The 18,035-nt window shown below is 42.7% G+C and overlaps 1 protein-coding gene across 3 annotated transcripts in view; it reads right to left on the reverse strand.

Annotated features, from left to right (window-relative positions):
- znf438 (zinc finger protein 438) overlaps positions 1-18,035 on the reverse strand; it is a 52,407-nt gene that overhangs the window by 21,858 nt on the left and 12,514 nt on the right. Inside the window, exon 2 of one of the 3 annotated variants that reach the window (XM_067577771.1) lies at positions 15,553-15,592. The exons of the other annotated variants lie outside the window; for them this stretch is intronic. The gene's annotated coding sequence lies outside the window, so the exon portion shown is untranslated. The remainder of the gene's footprint in view (positions 1-15,552; positions 15,593-18,035) is intronic. 3 annotated transcript variants of the gene reach the window in all.

Here is an 18,035-nt window from a genome sequence, read left to right on the forward strand (position 1 = left end):
GGGATTCGATGTAAAAGCAGTCTTTCATACTGTAAGCCTGAGTTAATGTGAGTTACCTGGAGCTCCACTGAGCCCTGTGATCACGTATCACAGTGAAGGCATTTCGGAGAAAAGGAAATTTGAATTTAAAAAAGAGAAATTGGGCTTCCCCTTTTTTTCTATTACCACACATTACAGCCCAGTGCTAGACTGATTTAGGTGAGCTCTGACTGCCAGTCAGCTAAAATTTCCAAATACCAGACCAATGGCCAAAACACAGCAGAATATGAGTTCAATACTGAATTTACAGATAGTCCCAGGATCACCCAGGATCATCCAACACAGACCGAACCTGCTCGCTCTGTGTGTGTGTGTGTGTGTCTGACTCCAGTGTGCAGCCCCAGAGCGGGAGGTTGTTATGTCAACTCTGACAGTGCTCATTACCAGCTTCTACGCTCTGAATTAGAGTTAACAGGCTTTGGCCCAGGCAGAGGCCAGCTAGACCCGACTGGTACAATGGGATCAGAGTGTGAGTGTGTGTGTGTGTGAGTGTGTGTGTGTGTGTTTGCGCTTAGAGTTAATCACAAAACACTTTCATTTCGAAATCACACCCCGAGGCCACTGTACATTATAGAAGCAGTGATACACAATGTGCAATGTTATCTACAGCTTATTTTCATTTTCACACACAATCTCCTCCATATGAGAGCTGATCACAGCACCCTGCTGCCAAGAAGCTTGTGTTTGAGTTTGTAAACGAATCACTGCTGCTGGGCAGCATTTCTGTTTTTATCACTGAACATTTCTCACAGTTAGCACATCAGACGATCCTCTGGTCTAAATGATAAAACAAAAACACTTTAAAGATCCAACACAAACTCACATATTAGTACAGCGATAACATGTCCATTTTTTATGATGTGAAGCATCTCGTAGAGCTTTAGAACTTTGTAACTTATGAAAAAACGTTACATTTTGCAGGCTGCAGATTAACCAGAAGGGAGAATCTTTTTTCAATTACTAGTGGACCAGTTCTGTACAAAGGAAAGTACGGCTGCATTCAGACCAAGCAGCAACAACCACAGCTTGAGGCTGACGTAAATGTGGAAGAACCTCAAAGTGCCACCGGCGGCCACTAGATGCTCCAAATGACTTTTATTCAAAAAGTGTCAACTTCTCTCTAGAAATACTAAGTCATGAGTCATCATGGTTTCATTCGTTCAGTTCAGGCCCTCTAAGTGTGCTGGTAGTCATTTTGGAAATGATTGCTCCATTAATAAGATGTGAAGACTTACAGTAGCTTTGATGTTTATGATGATAATGATGATGATAATGTTACTTGCTCATGATACCCGCCCTGTTAGCACAATTTAGCTAAAGTAGCTAATGATAGCCAAGGTGTGTAGCGCTCGATGTTCCCAGTAAGCTAGCATTAGCTTGGGTCCGAGGTAGTGGGGCGTGTTTCCAGAATGTGAAACGCAACACCCCACACTCCTGACTTCAAATGGAAAAGATGGTGCTGACCATAAACTGCAACTCTGAGCTTTAAACCAGTTCCAATGCAAACCAACAGGTGACATCACAGCTCGTCCATCTTTATGTACAGGCTATGATTAAGACCAAAAGCAGTCCTGTGCAAGGGGCTGTGTTGGTGGGGGCATGTTGTTTAATGTACCAGTGAAACTATGAAATATGATCCAGGAAGTCCAGTTGGAGACGGATTAATACATATAAGGGGCTATCAGACGCCAAAATACTGCACAGCTGTTTGTAATACTCACAGACAGGATTTTACAACTCTTGAAAGGTTATTTTCATCGCAACAACCATGAGGTCAACAGTAGAAACACAGCATACATGTTATAAAGTAATCTTGCTTGATTGAGTGGGGCAAGTAAAATGCCACATCGGCATCAGGCTAGTAAATCTAGCAACTCACTTGCCTGATCATGCAAGTGCTAAAAAATTTTTTTTAAAGTTGAAAAAAAAACAAAACCCTTCCTTTGCACACGTCGGAGAATACTGGCACACGCTGTTGGCCGATCAAGAATTGAGTAGACTAGTAGCGTGATGCGTTAAACAAACATCCCTCAGGATTATGTGAGCACTGTCAAATAGAGGAATCAGTGGAGCGTGTCATTTTTCACTGCCATAAATACTCTTGAGAATGAGAAACATTAAAGAGGGAAATCAGGAAGCTTGGAGTGGAAGAAATGAGTCTAAAAAATGTATTTGCCATCGGATTAGGGAGTCTTTTCCATTATTTGAAAGAAACTGGGCTGATCAAAAGAATTTAGCGTTCAGTGAAATATAGTAGCCTGGGAACCAGACAAATCTACCGAGCTCATGTTTTATTTGCTCTGGCAGATGCGTCTGGCCCCTCTCCTATTCAGACAGATTTCCACTCGGCCTGGAACCGGACGGGCCAATCACAACCGTTTATCTAATATGGGGCAGGGATACGATGTCTGACAGTCTGCAGGTCCAGGGATTGTCGTCGTTTGACTATTGTCAATAGAGTCTCCAGGGCGCAACACAACAGGCTCACGAAACTCCGATCAAACTGTCAAACCAGGCAACATATTTCAGTGTACTGTTTAGCTGTAATTTGAGAAAGTTTATGAGCTGGCCACCATGTTGAAAAAAAGACAAGCCAAAACCAAGCACTGCCCAATTTGCATATCTCAGCGCTACATCACACATTCCGTTGCTCTGATTGGTTGTAGGTCTATCCAATTGCACCCATAGGCATTTTGGTCTATCTGTTGATAACACCCCATGGAAATCGAAAATCAACTGAGAGGTTCCAGACTAATATGCATTTGCAAATTAGTCCAGTGATGCCAGACTAGAAATATAGGGGATGGATCGTACCATTCTCCATATGAAAGAATGTTTGTTGCTTTGCATCTTTGACAGTGTGTCCTTGTTATGTTTCATATACTTAAATAAATATTAAACATGACAATTTACTTTAATCTTTGCTGTTTTTTGATAACAGCTGATAAATATAACAATCTCTATAGGGGCAAGTAACAACTGACATTGGGCGAGTAGATTTCTGACCCACTTGCCTAACTGGGCAAGTGAAAAAAACCATTAACGTTGAGCCCTGACCAGAAATGTGTATTTGCATGTATGCGTTTCCTTGCCGGATGACATCATATTGCAACAAAACTTGAACCTGGTTCAACTTTTTTTACCTAAAGGCCCTGCGTTGTTTTGTTGGAGACCCCTGCATCTGCATCCCACTGCTTCAACACACCGCCCCCCATCAAAAGAATGAGAGGGCTGCGTTTTTCATGCAGACCTAATGTTGGTCTGAACGGTCGGTATGTAGACATGGTTTTGATGTGTATTTACTTATTCATTTGACGATTTTGTCCATTAGTGGACATTCAGACTAAATTTGATAAAAAAATAAATACAAAAGGGATTGTTGGAGTTTGAAGACTTATCAGGTGCCAAAACGCTGCAGAGCCTTTTACAGAACATGAAAGGATTTTGCAATTGTGGTTGAGATGAGTCTCCACGATTGTGAGGTGAACAGTGGAAATATCTCGTTCATGTTACTAAGTAATCTACCAAAAAGGTGAGCTTGCACATATTTGAGTGACTAACACATTGTACTGCTGGATGAAGTTGAACAGCCTCTCTGCAAAAGTTGAGAGAAATTTTTATGGAAAGACCTTTTGTTTTGTTTTTTACTTGAACCTTGAAAAACGAGCCGGCACTGCCCACCACTACTCATATACTCCAAAGTGTAGATGTGGTGGTGTCGAGACAAGTTTGATTTAATGCAATGTCCTCTGATGGGCAGGAGAGACAATTAATTCAGCTCATTTTGATTATCTTGTTCTTCTACTCCGCTCTATGTAAAAGTAATGCAAACAAATAGAGGAAAAGCTGATTGTTGCCTCCAATGGCTTACCAACTCTCTACGATAAAACTATGATGAGTCACTGGGTCTTGGATAAGAATCGTGACGCATGGAAACGCATTGCTTGAAAAATAACCGTCTTTGTTGTGTGCAAGTATAACATGAGAAAATAAACTGCCCGTTTGGAGCAGAATATGTAAATTGTGTGCTCAGTGCAAACATGCATTATCTTTAGCCGCATGTGGATCGAAAGTGCGCCTGCCTCTTTGTGTCTGTATGTGTGAACGCATTGTGTTGTGAATTATTTACACTTATGGGATTTAAATATTTGACAAGGTGTTAAGAAGCTCATAGATATTGAAGAGGGAAAAATAAGTATGAGATTGCTTTTTAGTGTTAGTGGATACTTGATGCTGTGGCACTGGTCTAAGAAATCAAAAAGTAGCTTTGAGCTGTTTGTAGTTTACACTTAGAGACAGAATATAACGGTCTTCTGAGGGTCTTTCATAGCTCATCTTGTCTTCTGCTGCTATCAGGTATCTCTGCAGGCCTAGCCCACCAAGCTGCTGGTATCCACGGCCTCTCCTGCCCCTCCTCTCTCAGGCCGGTAACCAACCGAGCTATGTCAATGATTACACATGTGATTAAAGCTTTCCACTTCAAACGGGCCTGATGTTTATACAGACCCTGATATGGCGGATGGGATAAAGAGCAGGTAGAGCTCTATGTTTGTGTCGGTGTGCATGTGTATGTGTGTTTGCCTAGATGGGAGGATGAATGTCATTACGCCCAGGCTCTGTGGACATACAATCATAATGACATGCACTGAATGCCATTCTGCATATTACAGCTTCCTCCCGCGCTTACTCCGCCACCTACATAGGCCTATATAAACTGTATCGTGCTGTGTACATATGTTGTTCGGTATAACTCTTTAGCAGAGAGAACAGCTTTATTTCTTCAAGGGTTATTTAACAACTTTGGTCGTTTTGCAACAGACACTGGAAAAAATATTACTGAAAAGTTTAATTTCCAGTTTAAGGTTTTATTGGAAGAAACGTTCCAGATCTTTTAATGTCTCAATCGACAGTTTATTGACTAATGCTTCAGTCTATCAGTCCTACTGTAAGTCTGAATCTGAGCAAGGCCAAAGTCCTTTGCATAACTTCATAAACAAGCTGCTTTTTCCATATTTTTTATTTTATTTCTGGGCAGAATGAAAAGGACAAAAGTGTGAGGTGTCCCACAGCTGCAGCACTGCAACCTAAATTAGCCCGGACCACATGAAAAGCTGTCGTCTCTATTCCAGGGCCGGGGCGGGAAAATTACAGCCCTGCTCACTCTACTCTAGCATTAAACCTCAATTAGTGCACAACTTCACCGATGATGTCATCACCGAGGGACCTGAGAGCCCTGAAAATAAGGGGTGCTTTGCTTTACAGCGACAGACGCTCACAACCGAGCCGCCTCAAACTTTCAGGTTCTTTCTAGAAGAGCTAAGCGGGCTGAGAAAAGTTGTTGAACTCATCTGACTGGCAAGAATTTAGGTGATGTTCGTTTGATATGGCCTGAAAAAGCAAAAACACGAGAACCTGTGGCCTGGTTTGGCTAATTTTACCAGGAATTTTAATCCCAAGTCATGACTGGAGTTTTTCCCAAGAGAAGAGAGGTCAGTGAGGTAGGACAAGAAAAACTCCTGTTTGACCTCCAGTGACCCGACGGGAGACAGAGGAGGAGGAGGAGGGTGAGAGGGCCTGGCTCCTGTCCAAACACTGACCATGTCTCTACAACCCATACCTCATCAAACCTCTATTACACGACAAACACATAAGATTTCACTCATGGGTCTTTAAAGGAAATTAAGTTTTACTACTACTTATTTTCATAAATGTGGGCATCGTTTTATTGGGGATAAGGACTGGGCATCACTCCGTACTACCGAGTATGGAAAAATGCAGTCATTAAACACTTAGGTAGGCAATCTTATCAGAGTAGGGATGCCCCCGAAACCTGATTCTTAATTGAGACCTGCTCTAAATGACTAAAAACCTGTATTCTAAGGCCAGCTGATTGTACTGAGATAACCAGGTGAGAGTGAGAGGAATGGAAAACATGGTCTTAGCGCACAATTTTACTCAAACTCATTGCCATAGGTGCAACATTACTAGCCAGTAAGGAAGAGAGTGCAAGAAATTTATGAAAAGACCTGTTTGAACAAACATAACATAAATTCAATTCAATTCAATTTTATTTATATAGCACCAAATCACAACAAAAGTCATCTCAGGGCATAAATGTGCCATATGGAGCTCCTTAGGCTAACAGCAATTTTTGTGAACAAGCTAACTTTATCAGTTTACCCTAATTAGGCATGTATGTTAAAGGAATAGTTTGATATTTTGGGAAATATGCCCACTCACTTTTTTGCTGACAGATGGGAAGATCAATACCGCTCTCATGTCTGTGTATTGACTATGAATCTAGAGCTGGGAGTCAATTAGCTTGGCTAGCTTGGGGAAACAGCTAGCCAACTTTGTCCAAAGCTCAAAAACTTGCCAACCAACACCTCTACAGCTCTCCAATCAACACCTTACATCCTATTTGTTTAATTAGATCTCTGGAATCAATCTTCTCATCTAACTCTTGGCAACAAAGTGAATACGTTTATTTCCAAAAATGTCACATTTTTCCCTTAAAATTTAGTAAAACCTTACAGACTTTGAAGCCAACCAGCCCCTACAGCAGTGAATCACTTAACATAACTCATAAGTTATTAACATAACTTTTTTTCTTTTTCTTGCGCCAAAATCAAAAGGAACTAATAAAGCACCAGACCATTAAGCACTACCTATCAGAGCAGTTATATCAATAAATCCTTACAATAACCAATCCCACAAAATTGTGATGTAAAATAAAATATTGGGATTATTTAAAAGTTTGGCAAGTATCAAAAAGAAGTATCGTTAGGATCTCGAATCAGTATTGGTACCAGTAGTGATAATTGAGGCTAAACTGGCTTGTTTGTTATAGCGAGGTAACAGTGTTCCAAGATCACAGCTTTTACTTTAGTGTGTAAAACGTCTTCATCTCCAACAGAAATGATGGCCAAAACTACTAAAATAAGACCCAAGTAGTAATAATCCAGAATTATCCTTGAAGAGTGTTCTTGGTTTCCAACAAAAACATGAAACCCTGGACAAAGCACTCCCTGGTTGGTTATTGTAGGCTAATGTAGTCCTTGTTGCTGCGGGGCTGCTGTTCCTTCATACTGTACAAAGGAGGGAGTGACTTTAACACAGCTCAGCATGGGAACGCTCCCGGGCACCACCACGTAGCTTTCTACTCTTTGTAACAGAGAGAGCGCTTCGCCACACTGTGAATTATGCATCGCAGCTCCCAGCAACTTCTCACCAGTTGTACAAGTGAGCTGCCCGAGGACCGCGAGTCCTCGTCGGTGTACCTCCACCTGAAGAGACGGATCGCTCTCACATCTTCAAAGAGAAGTCAATCACGCCATAGATTGTTAGTACCACCCAGTGGGTTTACAAAACTTTTACTCAGTCTCTCACAGGTGCAAAGAAAGGGGATGGGGCCCACATTTCTCAGAAAGTGGAACAGAATTTTTTTTTTTTTTCAGAGCCAAGCTCTGACAAAAACTTCGAGCAGGGGTGGGTTGGTAAGGGGGGGGGGGGGGTGGGTTGAGATCAAAAGCCTGCAAGTTCCTGGCGAGCGGACCCAATCAGCCGAGAGGGCCAAGGAGAGGAGGAGAGACAAGCGCTTCCCTTTTAAATTGATCCCACTGAGACCCTCAAGGTTCCCCTCGCAGGACTCGCAGAAAAGCGATAAAAATCTGGCCCTGTGGATCTGACGAGGAACTGGGAGGGGAGAGGCGAAGAAGAAAGACAGTGTCGAGGGGAGGAGGTGGGGGGGATACACAGAAAGAACAGAGAGGAACTGCGGGGGGAGAGGAGCTGGTTGAGGTAGATCAAGGGAGACGAGGGAGACAAGAAGGGTGGGCTCATTCTCCGAGGGTGCATCCAGGCATCGTTGTGTGCCAGCACAGAGGCAGAGCAGGGGAGGACTGGTGCTATCAACTATCAAACCCGTGTTGTATGTCTGATGATGTGCTCAACCAATCAAGCACCGGTGTATCTTTATTCTGCCCGGGTCTTGGCAGCTGAGACTCTGGATCGTTTCACGCTGGCCTGAGATCAGACTCTGGACGAGGCCGGTGTCGTTATCCACAGCATGTTGGGGCCTCAAAGGAACAGCCGCTATCAGAGCAACCCAGAGACCCCGCAGCTTGCCAGACACACCGCAGACCTGTTCAGTCGCCAACAGGAGCACACAAACACTCAACAAGGTGGCATGCGTGTGTGTGTGTGTGTGTGTGTGTGTGTGTGTGTGGGAGTCCTGTTCGATTCCATGGATTTATTTTATGGTCAAAGTCATTTTCATCCCCTATCATCAAAGAAGGAAAATCCAACAACAAATTCACTCCTGTGCTGTCAAACATCATGACCAAAACCACATGAGAAAATTATCTGAAAATCATATTTATTTCCCGTGACTTTTCAGAACAGAGTTGAACCACTTCCATGACCTAAAAAGTTGATTTCCTCCTGGTTTGTTAATGCTGTTTGTCAGCTGATAATGTATTAAGGAGGCGAACAGCCAGGTTTCCACTACAGTTGGGTTGTGTCAGAGAGGAAAAAAAAAATATGTAGGCAAAATTGCAGAAAAACATAATATAATCCAATTAATGTGCAGAGCATATTTTAAATACATTCTTGTATTTGTGAAAGAGGACCTTCGTATAAAAAATCTTAGATATTCCTAACATTTTGTGATATTTCCTGACCAGAATAGGACTTAATATGACATGATATTCCAGAAACTTAAATAACAAAAAGGGACCATGAATCATATTTTTCTTTTTGATTATCTGACATCCAGCATTCATACTTTTCACAAGGAGAGATTTAGAAGGTCAAGGGTCCAATGTCAACGTCTGTGTGCTGCTGGTAAAAACGTGAGATATTCTCTACAGTTTGTCCTTTGAAGCTGGATCTCCTTAGTGGGCATTTTCACTACAAAGAGCCCAGCTTTAAAAATTGCATCTGGCAATTTTTGTAACTTTCCAAAAAAAAAAATCCAATTTCAAGCTTTATTTTTCCATTCTTCACACAACTACTTCCATCACTTTTCATGTGCAACACCATAAATGCCTTCAAGGAGAAACTGTATGAAAGTGTGCACCATAACCCCCCTAAAGGTTAGAGAAGCAAGCTTGTGACCATAAAGTCGTCAGTTCAAGTCAGCAGATCAGACTGTGGTTGTACTGGGCAGCTTCCAGGTGTGACTGTGCCGGGTTTCCTCAAGTGTACTGTGAGCTCGGCAGCCCGCTGGGCCTAAGCATTAGGGGAATTTTTTTAATGTATTTTGAAGATGTTTTTGAAGCTAAAAATGTGTTATACAAGTAGCGTAGCTCCTTTAAGGAATAGCTCAATGCGTAGGTTGCGTGCCTAGTGAGTGTACAGGGAGAGAGAGAGAGAGAGAGAGCAAGCAGGTGTGTGACAGTAAAGCTGGAGACTGGAGCAGAGAGTATGAAGTTAGCAGTATAGTTTTAAACTTTAGCTTTCTGCATTGTGTGTACAGTTGAGTCTATTTGTCAGTGAATAAATGCTACAACTTCTCAAGCTCAGGCTCTCTTAAGGTGGACCAGCTGCTCTCCTTTTAGTGACAATCCCAGTCGCTCCTCCGAGTTTTGCTCAGGCAAGACATTTGGCCGCCAGGCCTAACAACTTTTCTGGCAGAGAACATGCTGTGTGTAACTGTATGAACGATTGAAGAGGCAGCCAGGAGGACACTATAATTTTTGCCTGTCGACATAGTCGGACGACTCGTATACAATCTAGTTTGTTTGAAGCAAACTGAAGCCTTTAGAGGGAGCTAGAAGAGGAGGCAGATGGGAGGTGCAACACCAAAAACATTGGTCTCTGCCTGCAGCAGGCAGCATTCCTCCACACGTCAGATACTGAAGGCAGGTCAGAGGAAGCGGGAGTGGAGGAACACTAAAAACAAACAAACAAAAAAAACCCATGTCTTTTGCATGCAGCACTGAAAGAAGAGCAGCAGGTCAATCAACATTTAAATCCTGTATTCAATCTGATTGACAAGACACTAAAAACTAAACTAACATTTTCAAATATTTGATTATCTGATACTCTGGTAGCACATTACTTAGCTCTGTGATGGTTACAGGCTACAGTAAACCAACTTAGCCTTGATGGATAGCCAGTGCTGCTCATGAATAACTTACAGCCTCATAAATAAGCAGATCTCTACTAATATCATTAAAGTGGCCTCGGGGCAGACACACCCCCTTATCCGTGTGCACCACCTCCAGCAGCCGCCCTCCTCTCCCTATGACAAATGCCCTGAAATCACGTAACTATTCGACATCAATATTTTGACATTTCATTCAGCTGACTCTCCAGACGGAGCCATTTATTTAATTAGCTGAATAAAAATTGGCAGGAGAGGCAAATTCAAAGTTACGTGACCGGGGCTCAGTTGCCACAGGTAACCTTTTTGGAGGGACTTAGTGTGGCAAATTGATTGCTGAGAGCGCAGACTCATCATGAGTGCTAATTTTCAGAAGCAGTGCACAGCGGAGCGGGGAAATAAGAGGCTCTATTTATAATAGAGGGAAACAGGAGAGGGGGATTAGCTTGTCATTAGAATAAAGAGCGTAGAAGAAGAATCATTTTCAGGGTTTAAAAAGCTGACAAACACAGTTCACTTGTTCTTTCTCTCCCTCCTTCTCTGCCTCTGGCTCTGAGCTCACCTTTTTAAAAGTACAGCTTACGACCTACAAGAAATAGAGGTGAGAGTTTTTGAGGAGGCAAGCTCAGGTTTCAACCTTCAAGATAACTCACCCATTTCTAGCCTGATTAGTTTCTTTTAAACTCAACAACAGTTTAAACATGATAGTGAGTTCTTTGGTTGAGTCATAGTTTACCAAAGAATCACACACAGCCAGATAATACTAACAAGCCTGTCATCATCACTGTTAAATTTCTGTGACATGATCCACATTGTTACTACATTTTAGAGTGCTGAATGCTGCACTTAGATCCTGCACAGACACCATCAGAGACAGTTTCTATGTAGATGGGCTACTTGATATGTTCGGAGCGAGAAAACACGTTAAAATTCAAAAGATGGTCAATCAAGGTGGAACATGTCATACAAGTGGGAACTACAGTGACAAATTCTGTACCAAATTCTTTAAAATTAATTATATTTAATAACAACTCCTTAGAATTTATATGACAGCAAGTGAACAGGACTGCAGCACAACACTGACCATTGCAATCTCACTTTAGTCACAGGATGACTGTCAATTGATGTTAAGGCTCCAGTATGCTTGAAACAAACTCGGTCGTACAACATGACATAACATTGCCTCCCTGATCTCTTTCCAAGAATTCTGTGCACTTCTGCAGTCTTGTGGCAATGAATCTGACAAATATGGATAATGGCACACACACACACACACACACACACAGACTGTCTCCTTGAAGGCACTCACAGTTGCACTTGGTTGTACACAAGTGAAATAATAAAAAATATTAAAAGACAACTTGAGAGAGAAGTTCAAAGCCTACTTACATTCACATCTCTAGCCTATCACTGCATTAATTGGGCATGATTATCGGATTGTCTGTTTTTGGAAAGTTAGAAAACTTGTTAGATGCAGCGGCAGTGATTGTGATGTCAGAAACACTGCCCATGCTGCATACATAATACTACAGCTCTTATTACCTGCTATACTGGTGTACAGTACTCACTGTTATTTGCTCCTTTTCAATAATAGCCAAACAATACACCTCATGTTGTAAATTTTCATATGTGTCACTCCACCTGGTCTCAACCCAGGTGTGCATAATGGAAAAGACCTTGGAAAGACCAAGTTTCCCAGCATACCTTTGGGAGCTAGACCAGGAAGGAAGCTTGGGGCTGCTTATCAGGCAGACAGGCAACCTCTCAATGAGCCCGACCTGTTCGTCCTAGCATCCCCTCACCACAAAACCCTCACCTCCTGACCCATGCCATCATGTGCCCGCTGTTTAACCAGGGGCAAGTCTCGGGACAGGAACCACACAGGAAACAGCATAACTGTACAAGAACAGTAACACACGCAGAAGCTCACAAACACACACACAGACACACACACACAGGAGGAGTTGGTGAGAACCGAATACCACAGAGCACAAAGTAAACTTTTCCACCAACGCCACGTTACAGCTAAGGAGAGTTTAGCAGGGCAGAGGCTCTGGTGCATTTCTCTTTTTCAGCGGAGGTTAGGCCCACATAAAGCAGCTAAGCTGGCTGTAGGATGCAGCTGTGGAGGGATTTACCATTCACAAGGGCCTGCTCAATAGCAGGGATGAACTGAAGACAACCCAGCGATGTCGCCTGTAGAGGATGCTGCCAAACCTCTTCACATTACTGATCCAGTAGCAGGGAAACATATTCAATTAATACACTACAACAGACAGTAATACTGGACTCTACAATCCGCTTACAGAACACTTAATAGCATACGAGGAGGAAGCATATTGTGCTAATTTGTCTTGTCTGTGGAGCGCACTGACAGCCCCATTGATGCTGACATCTCTTTAACATGAGGTTAGTGGGTGTTTGGCCTCCCCTCCAGTCGTTTGTGAGCTGCAGAGCCTGGAAATGATTAGGCCTGGGAGGGCAATTAGCCTGAGCATCGCTGGGCTAAATATAGTCCGGCTTGGCCCAGCTCTGCTCCTGGGTCATATCCACGCCGCAGCCTCCTCACAGGCATGTTAGCTCAATCTGGATTGTTTTATGACTGATGTGAAGGCTCCGCTGACTCAGACGAGATAACATAACTCAGCCGTCGATCAGGTGTCTCGAGAGGAAAGGAAGGGAGTGGGAAGGAGCCGAGGAAGGAAAATTAAAGGAATGACGTTTGAAAAGGAAACAGACGTTTGAGTTTGAGAAGCTTGTTCCGATGACAACTGAGGTTGACTAACTCATATTTATGTATTCCATCACACTTTATAATTAGACTACAGGCTGTGTGCCCTGCTTTCTCACAATCCAACTTCCAGTCTGGATGCCGCCTTCTTTCACAAGAAACACCGTCTTAAACGTAGCGTGGTTGGGAAAACATGCTTTCCCACAGCCTTACGCCAACTAAACGGAATGCAAAGAAAGAATGCTTTCCCATCACACAACTCCCTGCCCCTCCAGTCCCCGTATCTCCCACCCCCTGTGAGAAAAAAAAAATTGTAGAGATTTTATCCTTAAAAACAGGAGGTTCGCCCACTCGTTCACCTGGGACGGCTCTTGGACGACGGAGGCAAGCTAGAAGGTTATAGGAGCCTGGGAATGTTTAACATCAAGAAAGCAATCAGAACGTAGCTGGAGCTCTGGGAATTGGACAGGAAACATGGAGAGTAACCCCTTCCTGCCTGAGAGGAAAGAGAAAAGGAAGTGATTTGGGTTATGTGACGGATTTTTACTGTAACCTGAAAGTGAGCCTCTTGGCATTTATAGGTAAACTACATTTTTACAAATGCTATATTTAGCCATTTCACATCAAGACTTTTTAAGAAACTGAAAATAACCAGTTTCACTTCTCTGGCATGTAACACTTCTGACTTTGTGAGCCTGATCTCAACCTACAACAGCACTCTGAAAGGTGATGTGTGAAGTCCCAGGGCTTAAATGCAATACAAGAAAAGCAGTGAAAAAAAAAAAAGGTATTGGCTTCTAACTCAACATAGACTCACTTGAATTTCCCCATCAGTGACTCGACCCAGAGTGTTTTTTTCGGCAAAGCATATAGACTGAGGTGAAACTTAAGTGGAAATGTTCTGGCACTATACTGAACTCAGCACAAATTGCACAAGACAGCTCAGGAAACAGGGGTTTGCTTTGTACCTTGAACAGAGAACACTCATCATCAGTAAGTCCCAGTGACCAAGACCAAAAGTCTACAGCTACACTAGCAGATCTGTGAGGCTAAAGAAAACCAAGATGGATAAAAGTTGAGATCCAAAGTTTGTTTTTGAAGCTAATAAAAATGGTGTTACAGTGTACACAGGCAGAATTCAAAGCGAATTTTAGAGGCGACACAATTGCATAAAATCAATGCAAAGACATGAGTGAAGGCGAACAAACAAATTTACAACTCTGTGTGAGTTCATGTATCCTGGAGCTTTATTCCACTTCATGGACAATGTAGAAACAATCCCGTAGTCAAATTTATGTGAGTATTGTAAGTTGAAAATTGGTTTTGTCTTCAGTTTGAACACACCTTTAGAGTCGGGGTCATTATACTGCACACAAAGTGCTTGTCAGATTGTCAAACAGTGTCTGAAACCCCCTCACCTCATACCTTTCCATCAGAGTAGGCGGCCTGCTTCCAGCAATTTTGGTTTCTTTCCAAAACAGACAATCCGACAAGCACACCCACTTTACAACGGGATAGGCTGGAGGTGAGAATTACACAACTACTTTTTGTACAAATGAATACAACATAATGTAGACCTTTGAGGAGATAGTGCCCCTTCAAAACAGGCCGATTTCTCAACACCTAGAGAGAACAGTGCCCGTCCCCTAAATGCCTCTCATGCAGACTATCGGTAGACACTACAATTTACCCATGTTCCCTAAAAATGCCTCACATGCAGAATATCTGGAGGCTACAAATTTGATTTGAGCTGAAGTCGATCGTATGAACTGTATTGCCCGTTCAAAACGAGCCTGAGACATCCTGCACTGAGTCTTGAACATACAGGCCAAGTTTTGTTCACAGTAATGTTACACAGTTCAACAGCAGAACTTACGTCTCTTAAATGTTTTCAAGTCATTAACACTATGGATGTAATAACACCTCCGACCGCAATGTGGGTTGCAATTGCACAAACTCCACAGGCAGAAGAGGAAGCAAATCAACGTTGTAGAAGCAACGTTGTTTATGAGGTATTTTTATACATTTCTCGAGAACCGCTCAACTTCACACAAACAACTTCACACATCGATATTGCACTTCTTCGTTTACCCAGCAATCCACCTGCCAGGTATGAAGTAGATCGCATGAACGGTTCTTGAGATATGCGAAGGACAAACATACATACAGACAGACATACAGATAGATATAGAGAGATTACAACATCTCACACCTCTCTATGACGGCAGGATTATCAAACCACCTTCCAATGTTATATAAAATCAACATTGTGCCCTCAGATGTGATTGGATGATATGTCATATGATCTGCTTTGTTTCAAGCAGGCTTTCATGCCTTTGGAAACCTTTATCAAAAGAGTTTATTATGCTGTGAAGTGTGAACGTGTTAAGAGTCATGTGGCACTGTTGCATAGTACATGTGTGAAGATGTGCAAGCAGAATGGCCAATGTGTAATAACTATACATATCATCACCAAAAGGTATTATAATTCATTCTCTGGGGAACATGTCTGAACCAAAATCCATCCAACAGAGGATACAAAATTTCAACCCGTTAGTCGTGCTAGATGATAGTCAGGGGACCACCAAAGTCATTAAAATACAACCTATGGGAACCATGACATGTCTGTAGATAATTTCACAACAATCTAACAAATAGTTGTTGAGATATTTACCTCTGGACCATGTGACAATGCCAAGCCTGTAGACATGAAGCTGCCAAGACAAAAAAAAAAAAAAGAAAAACACACAATCTAACATGCTTCTTGTTCTAATTGACTTCAATAGACAAATGTAATAAAATGTTGTGTCTGCTTTGTGGAAATCAACCACTAAATGAGACAGTTTACGAGACATTAGAGAGCGCTGCGGCACTTGAAACAGTCTATTTCGAGAGGCGGCTCAGGGAGACGATAGAGCATTTAAGTCAATGCAGTAGATGACAGCACAACCTAAATACTGCCTACCAGAAAAAGACCAGTGGACTTAATCTGAGCCATAAATCCCATCCACTGTGTACCCACTATATGAAATTCTCTGTAAGCCCTAACATTACGACTGTACCCATAGATATCCTTGCAGCTTGTAGCGGCGGAGTAAAACTGGAAAAATACATCCATCATAAAGAGAGGTTATTCTGGCAGTGTGCGGCGATGATAAAACTGCGGACATGCTCGGTGCCCTGTTTATAAACTGTTTGTTAATCTATCATTTGCCACAAGAGGAATGAGATAACAATATGGTGTGGCTTACAGTCGGCGTGGCTGCCCCCGGAAAGATCGAAGCGTGTCCTTGGAGTGACATTTATTGAAATAAATTCACTCGAGCTGAAATATGTATAGCGAATGCATTATGAACAGTGCTTCTGATGGAGCAGCGTTGGCTTTAACTCGCCGTAACATTGGCTTGCTCTTTTCAACAGATGTCCCTTGTGTGACACACGGCGGGGATAATAGAAAGGAAAGGGTCTGAACGCTTTAATTTACCCCTTTCATGAATGGAAGGGATTTCCTTTTGATGGCCTGTTTGAATGTATAGACAATTTAGAGTCCTTCTCTGAGCGGAGATTCTGATCTTAATTACTTCGTTAATTAGCTGTGATTCACAGGGAGAAGCCTTGCCCTATCCAGAGTCCCTCTGCATTGCTGAGGGGGGCTCCTTAGAAGCTCTCACATCCTCTCTTCCATTTTAAAAGCACCAATCCTGCACTTGTGACACTGATTTGCAAGTCTGCCTTTGCTGAAAGTGGGCTTTTTTTTTTTTCTTCCTTCAAATGTCAGCAAACCCCACAGAGCTCCGGCTCTCTGATTCTACTGCCTGAGGAAAGCGGAGCATATCAGGTTTTTTTTTCGCCCCCCCTTTCCCCTCCTCCTCGGTCTGCCGTAGACTTATATCACACGGACGCATTCCACAGATTTATGTTTATCGTTTTCCAATGAAAGAGGGAAAGCCGGTGCAACATCCTGCATGCTCCTCTCGTTCTATGATAAATATGGCTCCCTCGCTCCGGGTGCCTCAACTTGGTGGATCGATGGAGCATTTAGCTAATCACAGACGAAAGCCGCTGTAGGAAGAATAAAAAGGATTGTCATAAGCAGTAGGTGTTGAGTGAACTCGCTGGGCAAACAATGATGCTTTTCATTCGCTCGTGATGTTTACTCCAACACTGCTCCGTTCATCAAGGTGGATCAAGCTTTTTCTTGTACTTCATCCCTGATTACCAGCCACCTACAGCTGTTGGTATCCTGAACAGCCAGTGCAGAAGTTGAGCTAAAGTAGGCGTATTGGTATGAAGGCTAGCTTGAGAGAGCAGCAGGCCGACAGAAAGGAAAGGTAAGGTCCAGCTGAGGCAGCTGCTTGCTATTACTCCACCTCAGCCCCCCCCCCCCACCCCTCCCCTCCTCTGGCAGGAAATGAGCAATCATTTAGTACTGACAGGTACATGCTGAACCATTGCTATCTCTGCTCTGAAACCAACCAAATAATGGATTACAGCAGTTTAGTATTAACCTTAAGCCTCTCAAGTATCTTTGCCAAGGTTAGTCAGATTCATACCTTTCAGAGTGTGAGCGTATATTTTCCTGAGTGGGATAAAACATGAAGTAATAATGGTGTGGCCCTTGCACGTGAGTATATGTGAGAGAGAGGCCTTACCTCTGACTTTTAAACAGCAAAGAGAGTATTAGTTTGCACAAGCTGAGATATCAGAAACCATTTCTGTGTGTATGTAGTTGCCTCTGAGACAGGAAAAACATAACAGCAAACAAAGAGAAATCTTTCCTCAAATCCTCCTCAAACATGTGAGGTGCTTTTCTGGTCATGAAAAGCAGTAATTTAGAGGTCTCTGGTGAGCTGTAGAGGGCTTAGCGTGTCCAACTGGATCTGGAGTGTAGCTGCAGACCTGCCTTAATGCACTGCCAGGTCACCGTTACTGTGTGAAAATGGCAATACAGGGCCAGTATGGTTGCTTGCAGCTTCAGGCAAATAAACAGGGTGGCAGTAGAAGCAAAAAGCTAAGAAAATACACTATATACTTCATGCCACTGCCCTTAGTGTTTCTACCACTCTGGCACTGTATTAAGCCAGGGCAACCTGAAGACTCTTCTCTATACATGAGGGCTATGGAACTATATCAAAAGTCATTCACTGATTCTTTTTG

Source organism: Thunnus thynnus, chromosome 21 (assembly GCF_963924715.1).
Source record: "Thunnus thynnus chromosome 21, fThuThy2.1, whole genome shotgun sequence".
NCBI classification, from domain to species: domain Eukaryota; kingdom Metazoa; phylum Chordata; class Actinopteri; order Scombriformes; family Scombridae; genus Thunnus; species Thunnus thynnus.